The following is a 25,325-nucleotide window of genomic DNA, read 5'->3' as shown; positions in this document are numbered from 1 at the left end:
CATTGTTGCTCGCAAGCACAAAAGCAGCTTTTTGGACTACGTTACATGACTAGAATTCGGCGAAATATGAATAAGCTTCGTATAACGCATAAGCGCTATAACGTATAAGCGCTTGCTTATACGTTATGAAAAATTGATTAGGTCGATTTTTATAGTCAACGCGCTCCAGACACAAGAACGCTATTTTTTTACACTTGAAGTGGCAAAATTAGGCAAACAATGCTAAGAAATGTAAGAGTTATTGAATCCGTCAACTTGGGCCCCAACAAACCATGTGCTTACCGCGTTACACTTAGGATCAGTGTGAGTGCGTTCTAACGATTCTGTCAACGTTGCTTATATATAGACCTATAACTCACGGAAATAACTCAGCTAGCACTTGCTCTCTGAAATAGTCGTGGCCATCGGACGTAAATTATTGTTCACTTCAAAGCATAACAAGCCTTTCGTTCGCCTGCTTCCACACATTTGTGCGACCCTTTTGCGGCAAAGGAAAAAAAACTAATCATTTACGCCTCTGGCCCGCCAACAAGGCCTAGAATACTGCGCCAAGACGCAATAAATGCCGAGTATGCCCGGCAAAAATGCAAGCGAGAAGTATACCGACACAATACGCCGAATTTACTAGCCACCACGCACGCTCCGCGAAGCAAACGGGCAAACTGCGAAGGCGCGTGTGAATAGCAGTAGTGTGAATAGCCTCGACATCCTGCGATGCCTTGTGCCACTACAATACGTATGAAACGTTTTTGGCTGCACAAGTTTTCTCGTGTAAGACAAATCATGAAAGGATTGCACGTTAATGATTATGCCACTAACAAACCCTTTACGCCAGCCAATAAGTAAAATAAGAAAGGTCATTACGGTTTTATGTGCTCTCTGTATACACAATACCTCACAAGAAATCTCGCTACCAGCGTTGCTGCTGTACGTCTGTCCGATGATCCGCTATTGTGTAAATGGTAATACGTTTACGGAGAAGCTAAAACTCCACAACTGTATTTGCGCCATTGTGCAGAGGCTTCTTATTGACGTTCTTGTAATTATTTGGCAACTCGTTATAGCTGGTCGGCAAGCAGAGTAACGACTCCCATCAATTACAAAGCGACAAGCAGAACTCAGTGAGGGCGCAGCGTATAAAGAACTTTCTTACTAAGCAGCTAAAGCAACCCCAATAAATTGTTTCGGAATGAAATATTATGCTTCGATCGAGAAATAAAAGAATGTTTGAGGAACTAGCAGACACTTCATTGAAATAAAATAAGGTTGGTAGGAGTTAAGAAATTTCCAAGCAAACATTTTTGTGCATACGCGTTTGCTGCTAGATTACATAGATCTATGATAAAAAATTTGGGAATGTATCAAAGTATCTTAACATACAAATGAAAAGTATTGCGTCGTATACAATAATTGCGGTAATATCGTGTATCTGTATCTCAAATACTTGTTGCCCGGGTATCTTGTGTTGTATCATGATACAATTGCGAAGTATCTTTGCCCAGCCCTGACTGGAGTGCTTCTCGTTGACGAACTCACACGCTGTAGCTTGGGAGTTCACCATTTGATTCCGCTGCATGTTACGCGCCACAAGAATACAGGGCAAAAAAATAAAAAGGGGAAAGGAAGAAAGAAAGAAAATGGCAGATTAGAACTGTATGTATCCGGGGGGGAATATTTTACTGCGAAGAGCAGTTAACGTGGATAAATTGTTTTTCCCTCGCTTCATTTCTCTCTCTTCTTCTGCACGGGCTTCGGCTCCACTGGCGTTTGCGCAACTCTTTCGACACAAACCGGTGTCGATTCACTCAACGCTTCTTTCTGCACGAGCTTTGTCATCCAATGTCATTTACGTAGGTCATTTTGGGCCTAATTATACCAAGTAGTATTTTCTCACGTTCTTAACAATTCGCAGTTGATATCTCCGGACGTTTGACTCTCTCACTTCCAATCGTCATCTCCGTACTTGTGCCGATTTGCCTATGACGGCCATTCAAAATTATCAAAATGAATTTGACGTTGCCTTAGTTACGTTAGACAAACATGGTTTCGTATTACTGGCGTCCTTATCGCAGTAATAGAAAGCATACAGTAACGTAACTACACGGATGCAGAAGAAACACTTCTGTGTAGTTCATGCGCCCTCCTGCATTTCGGGGTGCTTGATATGTGGAGTCGTTATGCTCAACAGTGAGGTCGAGTTGTTCTAAGTAATCGCGTGCTTTTACTCAGTTCAAATAGTTGAAGATTATGGTTTTGTGTATGTATCCGTCACGAGGCCTATTAAGCCACTACAATTCAGAAATCCCGGCAAATTGCCCAGACTGCCCAGAACCCTATTGCTCACTCTCGCACATGCTTTGGCAATGTACCGCGTTACCAGAGGGCCCTCTCTCCAGTGAGCCCGAATGGGAAGAGGCCCTCAAAAGCCCGGACCTCAAACTGCAACTCAAGGCCGTCCAGAGGGCCCAAGAACTGGCGGAGCGTCACCACGTTCCCGTCCCGACTTGGGCGTCGCCTACGGTTTCGGCCCAAGGAGCTCCCCGCGTGCGATCTCCAACGGCTTAGACCCCTCAGGACCTCAATAAAGTTCTTGACTGACTGTATGTAAGCTTGTGCACACCTTGAGTAGATTGAAGCACACGAACATGACAATTTTTTTCATCCCCTTTGAGCTAATTCACCTTATGTGATTACTGGTAGAGGTGGCTTCGCCGATCCGACGCTCTTATAGCATTGGTATATAATTTAGAATGTAAAATGTCATTTCTTCTGCGTAATCGCACGAAGACCAGACAAGGAAGCCAGATAAAGCAATAGGGCAACTTAACTGTCATGCTTAATTAAAATGTAGACATAATCAGGTAAAGGGAAATGAAAGTGGGTGAAAAGATAACTTGCCACAGGGCTGCCAAAACGAGGGCCTCGAATTAGGCAGTCTTAGTGCCATGATGTAGTATACGAAGGTTCAGGCACGTACGCAGGATTTTTTTTTGGGTTGGGGGGGGGCAATTCGAGGTAACTTCTATGCAAATGAGGGGGGGTACTTTACTAGTACAAATGTGAATAACGTCCACCATTTGACATAAAAACTCGTAAACCTACAAAAGAGAAATGAAATAAGGGGCCGTATAACGAAAAACTATTCCAATATGTTTTTATTCCAATCTCCTGACGTTGAATTTGCGTAACCGCCGACGAAAGCATCGGGTGGTCAATCGCAGGGCTGTCTGAAAAGACCAATCAAATGCTCCCCTCGTTCATAGGAGGTCACTTTTGTTAGCTTGAAAAACGAATAACATTGCCTGCACTGAGCGGCTTGTCTTATCTAATTGGCTCACAAGAGGCGTGGAGCATGCTCAAGGGGAGAGGGATTCGTTGGGGCCGAGCCACTGCACTGAATATCGATAACCATATGAAGAGGGTGGTGCCGGCGACTGCGATTCGTCCGCTTTCTCTTCGCTTGCGGTGGCTTGTCGACAATCGTGGCGGCATGCAACGGAAGCTTAAGAATGACGCTGAAACGAACCTTCAGCAAAGAAGAGTTGGCAGAACGAGGTCGTAAACCTGACGAAAGTTCTCGAAAACGTTACACGGCCACGCAAAAAGTTTTATTACGCCGAAATAAACCCGTGCTCTTTGGCACGGGTGAGCTATAGCCAGTGCCTGAGCGATCGGCGGCAGCCATCCTTTATTCCTTTCGGAACGGGGCAGCCTGCGGCTATTCAGAAAAAAATGCAGTTTTGTTCGGCATATTAATGCATCTTTCACGCGTACACGTCACTTTGACGCGGTGAGTTTTTGCGGTTTTGTGACGTCGCGCAACAGGCAGGTGAAGTGGGTGCAGCCCGAAAACTTTTGACTAATTGCAGAGGGCTAAGGCAAAAAGGCGTGGAATCAGAAATAACTATTTTTCTTTTGTTCAGTCAAATCATGCATAATCAGTGAATACACGTCATATCAGATGGGGAGGTATCGCGGTTTTCGTGACGTTGTGCGACAGACAGGTGAAGTGGGGGTGGTCCAAAAACGTTTTTGACCAATCGCGGTGGGCTGATTGCAGTATTTGGGCGCTATAACGTAAAACTATTCCAAACTTTTCCATTCCATTTCTGCAATCAGCGCTCCGCTATTGGTCAACAACTTTTTAGACCACCCCCACTCCACCTGTCTGTCACGCGACGTCACGAAAACCGCAATAGGTCCCCATCTCATATGACGCGTACACACTGATTATGCATGATTTGACTGAACAAAAGAAAAATAGTTATTTCTGATTCAACGCCTTTTCGCCGTTAGCCCTCTGCAATCGGTCAAAAGTTTTCGGGCTGCACACACTTCACCTGCCTGTTCCGCGACGTCACAAAACCGCAAGAACTCACCGCGTCAAAGTGACGTGTACGCGTGAAAGATGCATTAATATGCCGAACAAAAGTGACTTTTCTTCTGAATAGCCGCAGGCTTCCCCGTTCCGAAAGGAATAAAGGATCGCTGCCGCCGATCGCTCAGGCACTGGCTATCGCGCACCTGCTGGAGAGCACGGTTTTTTTTTTTTGCATACAATAAAACTTTTTCCGTGGCCCTGTAACATTTTCGAGCACTTTCGGCAGATTTACGACCTCGCTCTGCCAACTCTTCTTTAACGAGGATCCGCATTAGCTGCAATCTTAACCTTCCGTTGCATGCCGCCGCGATAGTCGACAAGCCACCGCAAGCTAAGAGAAAGCGGACCAATCGCAGACGCCGGTACCACCCTCTTCATCGGGTTATCGATTTTCAGTGCACTGGCTCGGCCCATCAAATCCCTCTCCACTTGAGTGTGCTCCTCGCCTTTTGTCAGTCAGCCAATTAGATAAGACAAGCCGCTCAGTGTAGGCAATGTTATTCGTTCTTAAAGCAAACAAAAGTGACCTCCTATAAACGAGGAGAGCATTTGATTGGTCTTTACAGACAACCCTGCGGCTAACCGCCCGGTGCTTGCGTCGGCGCTTACGCAAATTTGACGTTTGGAGATTGGAATAAAACATATTTGAATAGTTTTACGTTATACAGCCCTTGGAATAGAAAAGTTTGGAATAGTCTTATGTTATAGCGCCCAAGCTGTATTTTACAGGTACGCTCTGTGCGATATACCTCTCCTTTACTTGGCAAACAAGGAACTGCGTCAAATGGACTTGCGCAGGAAAGAAGCACAGGAAGAATGCTGCCAAGGACAAGTAAAAAAGCCAAAGTGTAAAATAAAGATTACTTTAGCAGACTACAACTAAAAAAAAAGCAGCAGTTGGCAACCAAGGCACACAAACCGCGCGGGGTTGTGTTACTTCGTCAGCCAATCACAAAAGCAAACAAAATCGCCGTCATGCAGCCTTCTCAAAATGGCGTCGTACTTGATACCTCCGGAGCGTCTGCTGTTCTTGGAGAGTCTTTTCATCGGCGGAACCAGTGATGTGTGCAACATACATGGACAAAGTGTATGGAGTCCGGGCCTTTCACTCTTCAACAGTCTGCGGTGCCGTTCATTTCACTGCTGAACCCGTTTTACTCAAGAAACTTCACTGCCAACTAAAGTGAAACTTGACAATACATAGTTGCAGCAAAGCATGCATGTTATTTCAGTTCAATAAAGAATTAGGGTTTGGCCATTCCACTATAATAGGCGAGGCAAAAGGTATAAAATTACGCGCTAATAATTTTATTTTTGTGGTTGCTGCCTCATTTGGGTAACAGAAAAAGTTTGCAGTATACGAATTATTTGCAGCCTCCCGGAGGAACAGTGGCTGGCGGTTATGAGGGCGTGGGCGGGGCTTCACTGCAGACTTAATTTGTATCCGACTATAGTAGCGTTTTTTTGAATTAGCTCTGGAAGAATTATACAGAAATATATATTTGCTGAATTACAGTTCTTTTGGATCCCTCGTTTATGCTCTACCAAGTGCCACAACCGACTCGTATTGTTATTTGGGAAGTTACGTAACGATGCGTGGCTGCCAGTCCCGTACAACCGCGTAGGGCGCAGGACGCTGAGATTCTAGACGTACTACGCCCACCAAGGTTAGAAAAACACCTAAATAAGCACAGCAGAGAAGCGGCTACGTTAGGCGGCTCGAATGAAAACTGGAAGCGTCATTCAGAACACACGGAACTGTTCTCCACTTCCTTTTTCTGTTCTACTTCCTTTTTAAATAAAAAGTTGTTGCTCCATAAATATTTTCATAAACAGTGGTTAAATTTGATAGTTTTCGCTTTTCCTTCCCGTTTGGTGGTTGCCATGGCTCTCTCCCTTAGTAGATCGCTAAATTTTTCAACTCCTTGCGACTCTTGTTTCCAGTTGGCAATTTTGCACGAAAAGAGCTCTACAATTAGAGAAAAACCAGGCGAGTTAAGGCGTGACAGTCATATTGCCTATGAGTTTAAGGGTTATTGCAGAGTTTGATGATGGACGCTGTCTCGCATTATATTATTTTCCACCTTATCTAACCCATATCGCGGGTATATGGTTCCGAGAATTTGTCAGCGTCGCGACGAGCCGTTACTCGAGCAAATATTGAAGCAAAAGGAAAAGTAAAACGCTATTGGCGCTTTCTCTCGCCGCAACTCATTCCATGTGCATACAGACCAGCTGACCACGAACCGTATCCCTTTCTTGGTCCCTGGATCACTCTAAACGAAGAAGGTTGCACTAAGGTTGCACTCTGGTGAGGACTCTTCTTTGCCTTGTCCTACTGATCCTGCTCGTCTGATAGACTCAAAACAAGCACGGCTGGCGCTTAGGCTTAGTACGACCGAGCCGCCGCGCTCGCCCGACGAAGAAGAAGTGTTTGTGCCAGATGTGAGCTCCTCATCTGTACCTTCCACCGGACTGCTGCGCGTGACAACATCCATGCCAACCATGCAGCCGAAGTGTGCATCCGATAGCTCGAATACCCAAGATGAAACACAGAAGGACAGTCCTCTTCGTGATGTGAATGTGAACCTATCCGCAGTCGTGCCGACGGACACTGGTGACCCCATGGACGTGCAGCCCTCTGGCGGTTCGACGAATGCAGCCAAGCGAGGTCCCCCTATCAACGTGCTTCAACAAGACGCCATCGCATCGGAGCAACCGGCAAAAAAGGTAAGGGCCACCCCAGACTATTCCTCCACGGCCTCCCCTACGCCCGCTCCCTCTCAGTCTTACCCAACGCCCACCCCTTCTCAATCATATCGAGTTCACATACGGCCCCTTTCATGCTACGACATAACTTCAGTAGCCACAAAATATGTCCAAAGGGTCATCGACCAATCTCTTGAAACCACCGGATACAAAGGGTTCGCAGCATATAAATCTACCAACTCGATCACTGTACACTTGGCATCTCTCAGTGATGTGCAGAAAATGTGCACTTTAACATCTATCCCGCTGTCAGAAGATCAACACCTGCCTGTGCAGTGCTACTTTGCATCGGGCCCTAATATACAGAGGTGTGTTGTCTATGGCATTGACCCAGAAGACACCCCTGAGATAATATGTCGTGAATTGACCTCCACGACACACAGGGTGCTCGCAGCTAGATTCATGGGCAAAAGCCGTACATGCTTAGTGACGGTACAGGGCCCTCAATGTATCCCAGAACGGTTTTATTACTATGGTTGCATATTGCGACCTAAACCATACCTCCCTCGAGCAATATTCTGCTACCGCTGCTTTCAACGTGGACACATGCAGGCATTTTGCCCACAGCGTACTATTGATCCAGAAAAGCTCACACCAGAAGGCCAACCACGATATCGATGTGGCTTATGTAAATCTGATGAGCACGATTTGACAAGCACAAATTGTCCGACTACACAGAAGGCCACAATCCGGATACGAAAGGCTATACCAAAAACGACTATAGTAACAACACACAATGGTTATGAGGTTCTTGCAGAAGAGCCAGAGATGCTCCTGGCAGAAGAAGAAAAAGCCCCAGAAACACAACTGTATTCTTCTGTTCTTAAACGTGGCAAGCAGTCGCAGACAAAGAAACAGAAATTACCGGAACCTCTGCATCAGTCAGATGATGACCATGATGACATTGACGCTCGGATAGACGCACTGGCCAGAGAGATTGAGCGACTACGCAAAAATAAAGAATTGGTAATTCTGCGTCGTCAGAAAATAGGACCGACACGTGACGCTTCAACCACTGCTAATGCCACCGTTACGCCTGGATCCCGTCCGGCACCACAGGTCAACCAAGCTGTTTGGACAGCAGTTTTAGATCAACTTGCTCAGCTAACGTTACTCATTCAGAATTGCCTGCATCATGGCTAATTCTCTGCAGCAGCTGTCACAGGATGGAATTCTTCAGTGGAATTGTCGGGGCCTAAACTCCAAGTTAGGAGAAATTAAAACCAAGCTTCAATACAATAAGCTACATGTGTGGGCACTGCTTATTCAAGAGCATAATAAGCTATGCTCCCTAACCAATTTTAATGGGTACCATAACCCATCTATTAGAGATAGACGTGCTACTACAATGGCTTCAGCTCCGGGAAAAGCTGCAGTTTATATATCATCGCAAATTGCTCACACAGTGATTGACCTGGAGCCATGGTGTAGTGGTAATCAAGAAGTTGTCGGGGTCCTGACACGACCAGTGAAGACTCCTGTCATTCTAGTGTCATTCTACGCCAGACCGCAGCGCACACGTTTGAACTTGGGGTGGATAGCCCATCTCCGGTCTACGTACCCGGGAATTCCTATTCTCGTGGGTGGAGACTTCAATGCCCCACATACAGAATGGGGGTACAACTCCCGAAGAGGATACCAAGTTAAAAACATCATGAGCGATGCCACTTTTACACTGCTGAACCATCATGCTGTGGCTACCTGTACTGTACCCGCAGTATCTAGAACAAACGCCCCAGACCTCACGTGGTGGTTGGGTCCTGGAATGCCGCAGTGGCGGGTGGAACCAGATACATGGGGCAGTGATCATATGCCAATAATAATTGGTTTGCACAGAACGTGCATAAAGAAAATTCGACGACGAGTAACAGTCACGCATTGGGATAAGTTTCGGGAATCATCGACTGATAAAGTACCCTCAGAGCCCTCAGAAATTCTTCCCGCTTTGAAAGAACTGCTACGGAGGAACACCACTGTAACCACAGTTGACGAGGAACAACCTCAACCGGACCTCACCCTTTTGCAACTTTGGGCAAAGCGACGTCAGGCAGAATTGTATGCGTCGAGAAATCCCGATGCACCAGGTAGCCGTGCACGTGCTAACCATATAGCGGCGAAGGCGCGTCAGCACGAAAAGCAACTTTCTCGACGACGATGGTATGAGTGGTGCGAGAATCTTGGATCGGGCATTGGAAACAGAGCACTTTGGCGCACGTTCCGGTCAATGGAACGCGGTCATAAGCAACCTGACCCTGCAGCGAGCGTTAGGTTAGCGATGCAGAGTTCGCCGCATCAATTTGCAGAACACGCTGCTAGAGCGTTTTTCCCGAAATACGATCAAGCGTCACCTATAAACTGCCCCGAAATTGATGAGTGTGACACAACTTCCATATCCGATATATCCAGCCCTTTCACCATGGCCGAACTAATAGCGGCGATTGAAACTTCGAAGAAACGAACAACACCTGGTCCCGATGGTATTCCTTATGAGGTTTTCAAGAACATGGAAGGAGCAGCTCTCGACGCACTTCTTCAGGCTATTAATAAAGTATGGGAGACTGGAAACGTTCCACCTGATTGGAAGCACTCAATTGTTGTCGCGATTCCGAAACCAGGAAAGTCTCCAAATAGCCTGCAATCTTTACGCCCAATTTCACTAACCTCAACTGTCTGCAAACTCGCTGAAAAGATGCTGGCCACACGAGTTTCCTGGTGGCTTGAACGCCACGATAAATATCACCCTGCTCAAATTGGATTCCGTTCTTACTTGGGAACTGAAGACGGACTTTCTATCTTATCAGACGATGTTTTACAGGTTTCTCCACACAGTCACGCTGTGCGCACGGTAGTAGCAACAGACATAACGAAAGCTTATGACAATATAGACCATGAAATCATTATATCCAACCTCATCGACCTGGGACTTCCACCGCGGGTGATAAGATTCATCTACTCATTCCTTCAGAATCGCACATTTGCGATTAGAGTAGATGGAAGGCAAGAAGGATACTTCACATCGAACAGAGGAGTCCCACAAGGTTCGGTTCTGGCTCCTCTTCTCTTCAACGTTGCTCTAATACCTCTAGCCTGGCAACTACATCGGATTCCAGATGTGAGGTTCTTAATCTATGCAGATGACGTCACTTTGTGGTCCGTGCATAAAGATATATCTAGACAAACTCAACAGCTTCAAGAAGCCCTTGATGTGCTGAACAACTACGCTCGGAAAGCAGGATTGGACATTACCGCCCAAAAATCAAGCTATGTTGTGGTGGCCAACAAGAAAGGACGCACAAGAATCACGCAGCACCCCTTTACATTTAGACTCGGCGCAGTGACAATCCCTGAGGCTTCTGAGGTCCGCATACTGGGTCTCGATATTCACCAATCCGGCAGTGGTGCACACTGGCTCCGTAAAACCAGACAGAGTTCGACAAAAACACTTCACCTTATTCGTCGCATTGCAGCAAAAGCAGCTGGAGCTCGTACTGACGTAGCTCGACGGTTGGTGCGTGCAGTCTTGCAGCCACGAATTTTATATCAAGCACAATTTCAACGGCTGACGTTGGCACAGCTAGCACAGTTGGAGACGATTAATCGCGATGCTATGCGCACAATCACAGCACTGCCCCGCATCACTCCGATACCAGCCCTACAGGAACATGCCCAGCTCAACACAATTGCAGAGCTAATTTTGCAATGTGAAAAAGCACGTGAAATAAAAAAGCAACTTATTCCGGCTGTCGCTGCGCTGCATGCTCATTTTCACCGCGGCTCTCGGATTGACAATCAGCCCTGTCCAATGCCTCCCTGGGAATTCACCAGCATCACAACTAATAAGCCAACGAAGTTACGACGCAGCGATACAACAGGTACTATTGACGAACACAACATCGTCGATGCATCATGCGTTAACACCTGCAAAGTCTATACGGATGCTACCATTCTCCCAGACGGCGGAAGGACATCATTCCTGAGTACAACGCATAATTTCATCAGCGGCCACCAGCGCTATTTATCTACGGAAGCCAGCGCTCTAGTAATGGAACTTCAAGCCATCCACGACGCTATGCAAGATGAGACATCTAAGCTGCCTACCATCAAGCAACTAGACATCTTCACGGATTCTTTAGCGGCTATTCAGGAACTCAAGAAGGTCGATAAGGCGATGGAAATCTGCGAGAGAATACACACTATGAATAGTAAGACAGCTACTTGCGTCAAGGTACACTGGATTCAAGGCCATTCAGCGAACCCTCACAACATTGCTGCTGACCAGCAGGCACACTGCCCTCCTAATCCTGATCCTCCACCTATTCCCCTCCCACCCCAACCCCGTAACTCGCTGCGAGCCCGCAAAAATGTTCTCCGGCAGGACACACGCGCTCTTATCCCACCGTGTGTCTGCTCCCTCCCCCTTCACCTTACTAGGGCGGAGGAAGTTGTGCTTAGGAGGCTTCGGGCCGGGGTGGCCCTTACACCGGCTGTTGTCTCAAGGTGGAACTGGTCGCATTTACCACTGGGTGCTACGTGTCCATACTGCTCCGTTCCTGTGGTGGAATCAGATGCATACCACCTAATATGGACATGTACGGGTTTACAATCGGAACGCTCGCGTCACCTACTGCAAGCCGGCCTCCGCTACAGTGTGACAACCAGCTATGACCGCTGGATACATGATAACAAATTTCACAAAACACTGCTTCAATTCATACACAACACAGGCCTCACAGCACACATATAATACACATATACGCTCCAACAATTATGCCTTAAGGGCAAGCCTTCATCGCAATAAATAAAAAAAAAACACTAATGAAGCAACAGCGAAGCGCGTGACCGTCGGAAAGATGGTGACAACTGAATGCATCTTGAGTTAATCGCATGGGCACCAAATCGATGAGTAAACTGGCCTTCCCACCCCAAAAGATGCCGATAACTACCGCCATCGAAAAGGTGTGAAAACGGAAGCAAAATGTTGACCGCCAAATAGCTGTCAAGTTTCGACATTGATTTGGGGGCGCTTTATGAATGTGTTTGAGAAGTGGACGCGTGGGCGGGGAGGGGGGGGGGGGGTATGCGTCTTAATTTCGGTGGGGGGGGGGGGGCGCTCCCCCGGGCCCCCCCGGTCTGCCCCTTGGTTACGTGCCTGCGAAGGTTTATTGGCCAGCTGTCTGTTCCTAAGCTCACGTATACTACGTGACACCTGCGGTTGAAAGGGCGATCACGTCCGCCGCCTTGGCCGTGAGCGTCCCTGGCTAAAACTCCCAGGCATAACCTTGCGCACAAATGCTCAAGGAAATGGCAGAGGGATGGCGTCACCGTAGCTGATTGGTAAAGCACCGCGCACGTGAAGAGGAAAATGTTGGTTCGGTCCCTAGCTGTGGCAAGTTATCTTTTCGTACGCTTTCAATTTCTTTTTCCTGATTACTTCTACTTTTGAATTAATCTTTACAATTAAGTTCCCTATGCCTTGCTGGCTTTACTGTCTGCCACTTTGTATAATTATGACAAATAAAGAAAATCGAACCCCCTCGGATACCTTTACTCTTGTTGCTCATTTTCTCTGCCTGGGGGCGCACTTGGCGGCTCAAAGCAAAGCCATGCAACGTCTTGATGACATTCTTATGGGATATCTCCAAAGTCAATAAGCAAGCCAATACAGTGACTATCTCAGAACGTCAAACTGCAGACTCAGTGGGTGTGCTGTTGCCAACCCCTTCCTCATACTTCCCACTTCGATTTTCTTTTTTCAGCTCAAACGTCAAAATTTATCATTATCTTTAACAAAAACGAAAAAAGAATATTTTTGCAAGCTTGCGTTGCCCACCATGGTAGCCCAGAGGCCATGGCATTGCGCTGCGATCCAGTCCGCGGCGGAAGGCAGAAACGCCCCGTGTACCGCACTTTTGGTGCTCGTAAAAGAACCCCGTACGGGTGGTCAAAATTAATCCGGAGCTCCCCACTGCGGCGTGCCTCATAATCCGATCGGTGCCTTAGCGAGTAAAACCCCATAATATTTTAGGTTTCATTCGCCCCCCCCCCCAAATTTCAAAACGCGTGCAGTCACCATGCGCTCCTATCCCTGTATTTGGCGTTATCGCTCCGCTAGCTTGCTCGCCTGAGAAATACGCTGTCTGCCCACTGGCTTTCTGACGCAAGTGCCAACAGCTTGCAAGGCTGATCTGTGCTTAGTGGTGTGGACGGGTGTGGCGTTTATCTCATGCGGCAGAGCGCGATTGCGCCGGCTTCTTACGTTCGTTATCACGTCCCCTTCTTATCGGGCCTGCTTTCCAGTCACTACTCGAAAGCATGGGCTATCGCCTCCGGCGGCCACCAAGATTTCAGCATGGGTGGGTGAGTTGGGATAAAATTACTTCTCGATTCTATAAATAAGCGGGGGATAGAAAAAATGTCGTAGTTTCGCCCGAAAAGCGAAGCATCGATTGCGATAGTAAGTCAGTGGACAGCTATACAAAGTAAGGATAGTAGTTTTATCGGTCGTATAAACTTATAAACCTAGGCATACTAACTGAATTAACAAGCATGGTGTCACGCGCCCGCAAGCAAACAAGAACACATCTCACTCGATGGCCGCGGATACTCACTGTCAAAACGCTGTAGTGAAGAAGCGCGGCAGCATCAGCGAGCGAACTGACCTTCGTGCTGCGTCTCGCATCAACGTGAATTAAGCCGCGAAAACACAGCGCGTGGCAGACTGTGTCCCCGTCGTAGATGGCTTTCAAGATACAGCGGCCCGAGCACGCCCGGCCGCCCGCGCCGCCGGGAGTACGAACATCCTGGTTAGGAACAGTCTATAGCCGAAGGTGGATGCCTGCCTCTCGACACTCTGTCTTGCGAATACACGTCCTTCGTGCGAATACCTGCTCTTTAAGGCATACTGCAAGAACTCGTCTTAGGTCTATCTATACGTATACCCCGTCGGAAGCCTCTCTTGTCGCAGATTATGCTACTAAATATTCTACCCTGTACACTGCCGCTCCCTCAAGTTGCGCCATGTATACCTGGAATTAGTGCAAGGGACAAAGCGCCTCAAGTAGCAACCAATAAAACTGCTGATATATATTTACAAAGAGTACTCAAACATGACTAACATTTTCATGGATGGCTCTACATCTCTTTTGCGCTCTTCGTGCTAGGATAGCAATTCTCGTTCCACCTTGAGAGAGTGACGTCACCAATGTCAGTCGAGCTCTATGGCGTTAAAGAGGTCCTTCTCTGTTGCTTCGGCAGCCATCAAAATGCTGAGTCATATTGACAGAAAGCAGCCCTACAAAATATATGCAAAACGAATGATGTAACGATCAACCTGCGTCCTGTAACGTTGCCTATCTTTAGCAGAAGGCCAACATTGCAGAGTATTGAATCGCTTTCAGTTCGATCTGGCCCCTGCGGTATTTCGGCAAACTAAAGAACTGATGAGGCTGTCCGAAACAGACTTCATTATAGAAATTCTAGAAGAATGTTTTTTTACAAAATTCGACGCTTTCAACAAGGGGCAAATGAAATGCCTATGATGAAAGGATCGCCTCTGGAGTCTGCCGCTTCACCAGGACAACTTCGAGCGATCGGTTGACACCTGAGTAATATAAAGAATTACATGGCTACTTCCTCATCTGCATGTTAACCATTATTCCTTGGCTCGACTTTGACTGAACATATTATTCCCGAAAAATTGTCTACGTCTAGTGAACCACCGATTCCTACTGTGGTGATCACGATAGCTTAGAGACAATGGGACACATACGTTACTTTAATGCCCCTTGCATCGCGACTAGAGAATATGCTTTTAGCGCCAGCTGGAGAAATAATTTATCACGCGCCGCTCACATTAAATGGTTTCCAAGGTCCTATACACTTCTCTTACAAACAGTGGCCGGCCTATGATTCATTACTCAATTGCCTTTGAGAACGCGGCCTTCTCAGAAATGTTTAACCAAAGTTCGCTTCGTGATATAGAAAGGCCTAAGTTTTCCGGCATTGTTTCACTTGTAGATATCCTCATTAGGTTTATCCAAATTTATTTTTTTTTTACTTTTTTCTACTATCCTCATGAAACTTTCAATACCCTTAGCCATAGCAGCACGCCGGCAAAACTATCTGGCTGTCTCTAAATAAAGAGCTTCTGTCTGTGCCTTTTATAATGTTGCCGCGCATTCATTGCATCACTATTTGTGGGTGACCCTTTTTCACCGGATTGCCATTGTTATCGCCAATACGCGCCCACTGTTTTCGAAATTTCTTTAATGTCGCCAATTTTATAGCGAAGATGTCCGATATAAAGAGATCGCGCACGAAGCGAATATCAGCTGTTGCAGACGTTCCCCAATGTACGCGAGCGCCAGCCATTACTCTGAAATGTGCGGTGATGCATGTATAATGATGGACGATACTTAAACCGATAGTTCAGGTTCGACGACCGAAGAACATGCTCGCCACTAACATTGCGATTCGAGCGTTACACGAGTCTTGGGGCACAGGTTCCCCAATAAAAAGTTAGATTCTTAACTCACACATTTGGATATTTGTGAAACTTGATGCAATTACTATTAGGTGGCCTCATATGTAATTCAATTTACGCTTCGAGACTCCAATTCGCAACACTACTTCTATTCTTCTGCTAAGCTCAGCTCAATGCGAAGACCTTTCCAGACATGCACGGAAATTTGTGCGATCTTTATTCTCTGCCCTGAGTCTTATCAAAGATTGGATCCCCTCTTTAAATATTATCTCACACTACAGTGTACAGTAACGTCCAATAAACTGAGGCTTCTCCTTTTTCAGAATTCATCCATTGGTCCCAGAAGTTGGCAGTACTCTTTCCCAGGAACGTTTCATTGGTCTTGAGCTTGGGCGTAGTCTTTCCCAGAAGTTGTTAACTGGTCTCGGACTCGGAAGCAATCTATACCCCACGGCAAAACCACAACAATCATTCGTTCTGGGAGGTTCTGGTGGACGTCTCCCACCTTCGTTCGTGCCCGCAGACGAGTTGCGTGTGAACAACAACTGGGGGGGAGGGGCTACGTGGGTCTTGTTCGTTCTGATAACAAGTAGCCGTACGCAAGGTCTTCGGGTTCACACTTGGGATCCCTTGTGTCTAAACAGTCGAACACCACCGCAGCGTGCCTTTATGAAAATCCACTTCTTCCGCATCGTGTTAACATAGACACCGTCGCTTTGAGTTGATGACTCCGCAGAAGTATGTCCTGCACACCGCCGGATGGCGAACGTCTTTCCTATGACCGGGCACGCTATGGTGCTTTGAAACCATGCGTGAAGCCGAATGAATGCGCAAGTACGGTGCGTGGAAAGTGGTCTGGCTGTTCCGCAATTCGAACCACCGACTCTGGCTCCCTGCCGTCAGCGCCCGCAGTCGCCAGCCCACTCGTTCTTTCTGTCCGCCGAGCACTGTTTACGTCGGCCGCATTGATTACGTTCGCTCATTGGGCACCAGCTTGTTCGGCGTGTAGCGTGATGCTTGACACACACTTTTGGCGACGTTTCTGAGTCTTGGCTGCCACTACAGCGTGACATCTAGTGGAGCTGCTTCATGTGCGAAATCGCTCATTTACATGGAAGGGAAAGCGAAGCTTGCAGGGATAAACTTTAGCCGCAAATAAACACCCTAACAAGAGTACGACTGTCACATACAGCGAAGAAATTGTCGAAGCCAGCAATCAGTCTTTTCTCTCGGATTCTGCCCCACCTTCCTCGTCGACTCAAGTTGTCGAACCAACTTTTGATATTAATCCAGGCATCCAAAGCGTAAAGAGTAACAACTTCAAAGTCTAGGGCACGAAGGCTGCTTTTCGTCGCAATTAAACATTTGACAAACATCAATTGCTAAGCATCACATAATAACTGTGATAGCGCAGCAAGTCATGCTGCATGTGTACTGGGCGGGCTAACTGCCATGATCCATGTGACGTCACATAGCGATATATATATGTACGCCGGCACTGAATAAACTGATTCCATTTCCGGTTTTGCTGCGTGATGACGTTATAACAATAACCAAAAAAGACGCGCTACCACCGCGCGATGTGTTCGCTGTTGAACATTAAAGGGAAGCTGAAAGGTTTTCCAGAAAAAATGAGTGGAACATCTGTACATAATGGTTTTCAACCCTCCGAATTCGAATATCCTATCGAAATTGAGCGAAAGAAAGCGCAAATATATTTTATTTCGACGAAAAGTGCAGCAGCGGACACGCCCAGCTCGCGCGTCTCGTTTCCGCCTGTGATTGGTCGGACGCCTCGTGACGTCAACTCTAGTAACCGACCGCTGCCGCTACACATGAAGTGCGGTGCCAGGTAGTTTGGTGCTGTTTTTCTGAGACGGTAATGGAAAATATAGAGAGGCTGCGTTTTTCTGAGGAGTTCGGCGTTACTCCCTACATGTACGAGCCGATTGCGAAGAGCCGGCCTCTCGAAGAAGCAAACGATGCTGGTGCGAGCAGTGCTTCCGACGCGAACGAAAGCAAAGTCTTGGGATCTCCTCATGTTGGAAATGCTGTTTGGTGAGTATGTTTTTAGAGCGCAGCTCTTTGGCGTCCGTTCCTGGGTTTCGCGTCGTCGTCGGCGTTGTCGTCGGCCTCGTAACCAGCTCCGCCCCCCTTTCATCCCCCCAGCGCTAGCAGCGACCGACTGATACCGCTGGATGCCGCTGACGCCGCTAGAGAGTCAAGATAACGTGACTGCATAGAACGCCGTCGCCGCCATGCAGAAAGAGGAGGAAAGGGTCCCCCCCCCCTGTTCTTGTGTGGCGGATAGGGTGCTCTTCAGTTGCCGACGCGCCGGTTATTTCACGTAGGCCCCGGCACGTCGACGAATACGTGACCACCTTCCCACGGCTAGACCTGGTTCTTAGCGCTGCGGAAGCGGGGGTATCATATTGTTTGTGTCGGCATCGGCGGCGTTGTCCCTGAAACCAACTCCGCAGCTGGGGTTGACTCACTATCGGCGTCAGCGGCATCAGTCAGTCGCTGCTAACTCTTCCCTCCTCCCTTTATCGTGTTGTCCGCTTGCTGCGCGCGCTCCTGCCCCCATCGTTTGCCGCTGGGTCTACACGCCGCCCCCCTCCCCCCTCTTCCTGCGAGTCTCCGGTTGTCAAAGCGCCGGCTCGAACTTAATTCCTTTCTTCGCTCCTCCTCCAATGCAACCCCTGTGCGGTGGCAATCAGAGAGCCAGATCGGTGGCGGCGGATCTGTATATGTGCACCGCCCGAGCCGAAATTGCCACTGCCGTTCGCCCTGTGCGGTGGCAATCAGAGAGCCAGATCGGTGGCGGCGGATCTGTATATGTGCACCGCCCGAGCCGAAATTCCCGCTGCCGTTCGCCACTGCGAAATTATCTGCCAGTTCTTTCTGAGCCATGAGCGAGACGACCGATGGAAGTCCTCCGTCTGCTGCTGCTGCTGCTGCTGCTGCTGCTGCTGCTGCTAAACGAGCTGCCAGAGCAGAGACCACAAAGCTTCCTTCATGACTGTCAAGAACTGTTAGTGGAGTCTTTGTTAAAGGAATACGTGTGAAAAATAAAAAAAAAATTCTGTGATAGCGCATACATGTGTTGCTCGATTTCTTTGCCTCAATCTATCGAAAAGGTGAAACAGCTTATTTGCTGCGCTCAAATTTCGCATTAGGAAGTAACGTAATCGTCGGTAATTTTTTTTTTGCAACGCAATCTAGTGATCTCGCTGATCTTTCGCCGATCTAGTGAGCTCGTTTCCGGTCAAACAACTGTAGTGTTGTGTTGCTGCATGCGTCCTTGTGGAACATAAGCGGGGATGCGATCGTCGGCATTTGTGCGCTGTCGAAAGCTGTCGGCAATCTACAAAGACGGTTTAAACGCGTGAAAAGCTTCCCGGTTCATGCAGTACGTGTAGTGACCTTCATCTGTTGACTACCACGTTGACTACCACTCACGTAGATTACCACTCACGTTGACTACCACGCACGTTGACTACCACTCAACATACACGCAGACGCACCAACAAAGGAATGCAGGGTCGATCGAAGCAGATTACGATGGCACGCACGCAGAAACAAGCGCGGTCAGGCACGGTCGCGGACGCTGCAAAGGAACGAAACACTAGAGTTGACGTCACAACACCGCGGTTTCCGGTCTCCGCTCGCATCGTCAGCGTCAGCAGCAGCGTGCGGCATTCGACGGGGGGCGGAGCTACAGCGCAATTTCAACCGACGATTACGTCGCGCCTAATTGAAAAAAAAACAAAATTTTACCTACATGGTTTATAAGGTTCCCGCATCCGTATATGAGCGTCTTATTGAATTCGACAGACTCTTCAGCTTCCCTTTAAGGACCTTTCAGGCCGCCTCGCACGGTGGAGTCTGAGATTTCAGGAATTCTACACCACGGTGGTCAAGACCGGACTGAAAAACTTTGATGCCGACTGCTTGTCCCCTGCAGCCATGGACACGCCATCACAAAAGCCAATGGAAGACGACACAATAAGCGCAGGTGACTTAAGCGAAGGGCAGCGAGCAGAGCCGTAACTAATAAGCCTCGAATAGCTGGATGGCAAAGCCTTTTTCACTACAAAAGAACGTTAAAGCGTGGATTATCTTCGTTTTTCTTGGATAGCAGCGTCTTCGCAAAAAGAACAAAGAAACGAATAGAAAGCTCACCGATCCGCGCCAACTACATTCTTATTGTGCCTTCAGCGCTACAGCCAGAGGTCCTTTACGCTGTACATGAAAATGACAGCTGGGCACCCCGGGCTCTCCCGTACACTCGGAAGCTACAGGGTAAATATTACTGGCTGCTCCTGATCGACAACGTCGCCCATTACGCCAAAAGTTGCGGAGACTGTCAATAACTCAAGATGCCGTCGACAAGTACCGCGGGATTCCTAAAGGCCACTGAACCTCCCTCACGTCCCTTCCACCAGATTTGGATGAGCGTTCTGAATTTGCTACGTCATGTTGTAAATGCGCATTTTCTTTCCATATACCTATTACAGCGAAGCTCTTTACCTCTAGCCCCTGCATGCATACCCCCCACGCGTTCCTAGGCGCGGGTACCCTGGCCGGCTTACGTCCGTATCACGGCGCGTGGACAGGAATGCGTGAGCCGATCCCGGAGATAGTGCGATACCGGGTCGACCAGCGGCCGAGGTGAAGCAGGCTTCAAGCCGAACTTCACAAAATAAGTTTAATATCTTAGGTAGAAATAGAACCACATAAATTCGGCATTGTAAGAGAAACACTGCATATATACTGGTGTATATATATATATATATATATATATATATATATATATATATATATATATATATATATATATATATATATATATATATATATATATATATATTAGAGAGTGCACTTAGTGTAGCAAGTTGGCCTTCATGCGCTTTATTTGTTTTAAATCCTGTTTGACGAGTAATGAGAGGGGGAAAGAGTGTGGCAACGGCGCCTGTGCACATTGCCTGGGCTTGTGTGGTTATAGTGTCACGCATGTCGGAGGTGCCAGCGTGGCTACAACAGTGGTTTGCCGCAGATGCATGGGAGGTGCGGTGACCGCGGCGACGCTTGCGTCGACGTAGTGTGGTGCCGTATTAAAAAAAAATCTATAATTTCATAATGTTTGCAGCCCATGTATGCATCCCATGTATGCAGCCTAAACAGTTTCGCTGGTAATCCGCCCCCATATGAATATTGTGGCCCCACGAATTTTCTTTTTTCAAATATAATCTTCTGTTGCGGAGCCATTGTTGGCTTACTGGACTTTTTCACCATTCTTGGAACGTTGAGGCGCACTTGTGATTGTTCTGAGGCATCTGAAGGAAGACGAAGGTCTTCCTGTTCATTATGACGGCAGTGCGAAGGGGCGGGCAGCGACACAGAGAAGAGGAGGACACATGACAAGCGCCGAGCTAAAAACTGACAGTTCATTGTCATCTGCAAGGAATAAATACAAATAGCCCGTATGCGTGGGTAACCTCATAGGTACTAGCTTAGGCAAAATCTTTCAAGAAGAGTGATTTCGCAATCAAGCGTGTTGATAGAAGGGACCGAAATTCAGAATTCCTTATTTTTCTTTATGTGGAGAGCCTCGGTGATTGCACGGGCTTTTTGATCCATGTCCCTGATTATGACGTGTTTTTGCAAAAAAAAAACATTGGTTTACAACCACATGGCCGGCAATGCGCTGATTGATGTGATGGAGGCGTGCTCTTTAAATTGTTGTTGTTCTGGCGGAACCTCCATTAAGGCAGGCGCCTGCAGTCTGACCAATGTACATATTTCCATAGGATAGTGGAATGTTGTACATTACGTTATAAACACAGAGAACAATACGATTGCGACGATTTACAGAGCACAGGTTTTTACCTTGACTGACTTCCCTCTTTTTTTTCTGCAGGAGCACAAGCCCTTCTTATTTTACCCCGAGCTGAAAAAACAACACGCACGTCAACTCTCACGGCAATCGTCTTCCGCCGCCGCGAGAGCCACGTACACATTGTTACGTTGCACAAGTCACACATAAAGATGTATTTACAATATTTACAAGAGAGACAACGATGCATAACCAAGATATCTGTCGAGACCGATTCCACATCTACACGTCAAATCGTCTTCTTCTGACTGCACCCACTCTTGGCTGCGCCGTTCGTCGAGGAAGGAAGCAGCGTGTCAAAGGGCAAGGAAGGGTGGCTGCCGAACAGTAGGTAAACTGGTAAAAAGTCAGCGGTCTCGTGGTGGTACGAATTATAAGCGAAGGTCATGAAGGGCAACGAGCTGTCCCAGTTCCTGTGATCGTCGGAAACGTACGCAAACGGGCATTTTTGTCAACGTGCGATTGAGCCGCTCCGTGAGTCCGTTTGTCTGCGGGTGGTAGGCGGTGAAAAGCTCGTACTCGGTAGAAGAGGAACGAAGCAGGTCTTCTACTACTCGGGACAAGAAGCTGCGGCCGCGATCAGTGAAGAGCTGCAGGGGTGCGCCATGATGGAGGATGACGTCATGTAAAAGTAAATTTGCACAGCTTGTGCGCAAAGCTCGCGTGATCTCGTACCGGGTCGCGTAACCCTTCACGACAACGACCCGGTTATTGCCAGATTTCGACGTCGGAAAAGTACCGAGAAGATCGTGACCGACGCGAAATAATGATACTGAGGGCACATCAATGGTGTGAAGGCGTCCAGCTGGCAGCACAGCAGGTTTTTTACGGCGCTGACAGATCGCACAGGCTGCAACGTAGCAATGCACAGAGGGGTACAGGCCCGGCCAGTAGAAACGGCGCCGAACGCGGTCGTAAGTACGCGAAACGCCGAGATGGCCTGCAGTAGGGGCGTCATGCACTGATGTCCAGTGATGGCGTGGTACAACGAGTAAAAATTGTGGTCCTTCAGGGCGTTAGCTGCGACGGTAGAGAACGACATCGCGGAGCACGAATGTGCGCTTCGTGGGCTTCGCATGTCCAGAATTGAGGTGTTCGACGAGAACGTCTAAGCAGTCATTACGCCGTTGTTCAGTGCGGATGTCGTGCAGAACAGAAATGGCCACGACGCAAGAATCGGTGTCATGCGCATCATATTCAGGTCGGCCGACAGGATGACGGGAGAGGCAGTCGGCGTCCTTGTGCAAACGGCCTGATTTATATAAAACAGCAAATGAATATCCCTGGAGCCATAGCGCCCATCTACCTAATCGTTCAGTGGGGTCTTTCACACGCGAGATGTCCACAGGCAAGATGTCGCCCAAAGACATGCCGCAGGGTAGAATTTGTGTAAAGCAGTTAAAATTAAGGAGAGGGAGCGAAGTCTGATTGCCTGTAACAGTGATCACGGTATGGAGAACGGCCAAATTTCTTTCAAGCAGTATGTCAGCGGTAGGACATAGTGCATAGACGCCGTCAGGAACAGATGTGAACGACAGTAGAGTCACGTACGTAGTGGTTTGAGGCGGCAGATGGATGTCTTCGGGAGAGCATAACCATGGTTGTGTGAATGGTGGACTATAGCAGCCGTGGGGCAGTTCAACTTGAATGACACTGGATGTGCAATCAAAGAGGGCTGAATGAGACGATGAAAAGTCTAAGTATTTACTATATTTACAAGAGAGACAACGATGCATATACAAGACGGCTGTCAAGACCGATTCCACATCTACACGTCAAATCATTTTCTTCTGACTGGCGCCACTCTTGGTTGCTCCATAACAATATGAAACCAACTCGCCTAATTTTACGCAACTGTTGTTAGAGTGTGACTCTACGTCAGGCAGCATCGGTGAGTGACGACTTGTGATAATATGGTCGGAGGTATCTGCGCCGAAAAAACAACGCCTAAAAGTGAACGGTAACCGGACGGAGATGTCGATCGAGTGCGCACTCTGTGATGTTGGATATAAAGCTGTGATTGCTACACGAGTTCAGGCACTTATTTCATTCATGTCCTTTTATTTCCTTGAAGACTCCGTAATGGGGTTATTACATAAGGGGCGGGATACAACATACACAAGCAAGTGTTATAATGCATTCAATTCTGTAAATAAAAAGTGGGCACGCCAAGGTAGTGGCAGTGACACACGCAGTGCTTGACCTTGAGAACTCTCCATTGTGCGAATGTTCTATTTGCATGTATTCGCCAACGACCATAAGGGACAACGTAAAAAAACCAGGAACAGTGTAGTAGCAGTCCTATACAACATAAACATGCATCATACAGGTCAACCCCTTATTTTTTCACACATCAAATTTAGTAAGAAATGGATATCAGTCTCGTATTGCGGTAGTAGCAATGGGGGCTTCTCAGTAAGTGCATGTCAATCATCATACGCAAAAAGTGGCAAGCCTTATGGTATGAAACATAGTGGCTGTTGGAGAAAGGGTATGGTGTCGTGAGCTTGCGCATAAACGCAATTGTCGGGATTCTCTTCACGGATTCGTTCAAGCCCTATGAATGGAAATATGAATATGTTAAGATGGCTTCCCGCTGGAGAATTACCTGAAAACAGAGAACCGCAGAACATCGATGAAAGTATCATCATCCTTAATTGAGAGGCAAACTGTCATTGGAGAAGGTTCAGTAAAGCCAGTCAGAATAACGTTAAACACTGAATGGCAAAGCCCCACACCGAGCGATGCCACCGTATCTGTAACAGTCAACAAAGTTTCAGTAAGCGTGTAGAAGGACATCGTTGTTAAAAAGTCACTGATACAATGAAACATTTGGCTGCCGATTCAGACAGCCTTCAGGAAATCTAGGATAGAGTAACTTCGTGTGTGGCATTATCGTACGCGCCTTTCACAAAAATAAAAAATGCCACGCATATGCACACAGGCGCTTTTGTTGCTGCACAATGTTCGGAGTGTAATTAACGTTGCGAGTCAATGACCTGCTTCGCTGAAAGCCGCCACGGTGTCAGGGTAGGTATTATGGTGCAGAATATGTCACTGCAGCCACGCAAAAACAATCATGTTCATTAATTCTACAATATAGCTTGCAAGTACAATATGGCGATATGATGCCAAGTGGTGACATTCTCTCTTTAAGGAGTCATACCTGAAGACCTATCTTCTAATGCAGGGGAAGAATTCCGTCATTTCATGAGTGGTTGTAGTAACTCAGCAACTCTTTCCTGTTATCTTGTCAGGGATGAACTAGAGCAGCATAATTGATGCCGTCGGGTACCGATGTTGATGATGGACTTCTATAGAAGTAGCCACAGGTGAGCCAATTTTTTTAGTTGTAAAAGGATAGTCCATTTCTGTGACACGAGAGATGGGAAATATGCTCACTACTTCACCGCTGGTGATGATCAGCTCGCCAGCGATTTGTGCACAGAAATCAGTCGCCAGCTCAAGTTGCATCCCCCTGGCGCGGATGGCTGGGCCATGAAAGGATGTCGTTGTGGTAAGGACAAGTGACGGCTGCGCACAGGCCTCCAAATACGCGACATTGGTGTACAAGGATTAATTTATGCACAGAAAGGTCTTAAACTCTGTTTTTGCAGTTTCTCCGCACGACGTCGGATTTCTCCTCCTATGTGCGCCTTGCCACCCTGAGTTCGTGAATTGTTTGTGTGCTCCTGTATTACCATTCCGCTCGTCATCGCATTGCACGTAGCCTTTCATGTCGCATACCCAATTCCGTATCGAAATTGATTCAGTTCACTGAGGGCTTAAGCAAG

General features: G+C 47.6%; 1 protein-coding gene across 1 annotated transcript in view; it reads right to left on the bottom strand.

Moving 5' to 3' along the window:
- LOC135907732 (soluble guanylate cyclase 88E-like) overlaps positions 1 to 25,325 on the bottom strand; it is a 281,964-nt gene that overhangs the window by 250,863 nt on the left and 5,776 nt on the right. The gene's annotated exons all lie outside the window — the stretch shown is intronic.

The sequence above is a fragment of the Dermacentor albipictus genome, chromosome 1 (assembly GCF_038994185.2).
Source record: "Dermacentor albipictus isolate Rhodes 1998 colony chromosome 1, USDA_Dalb.pri_finalv2, whole genome shotgun sequence".
Lineage (NCBI taxonomy): Eukaryota > Metazoa > Arthropoda > Arachnida > Ixodida > Ixodidae > Dermacentor > Dermacentor albipictus.
The sequence above is the reverse complement of the archived record's forward strand: the minus strand, read 5'-3'. Positions and strand labels throughout refer to the sequence as shown.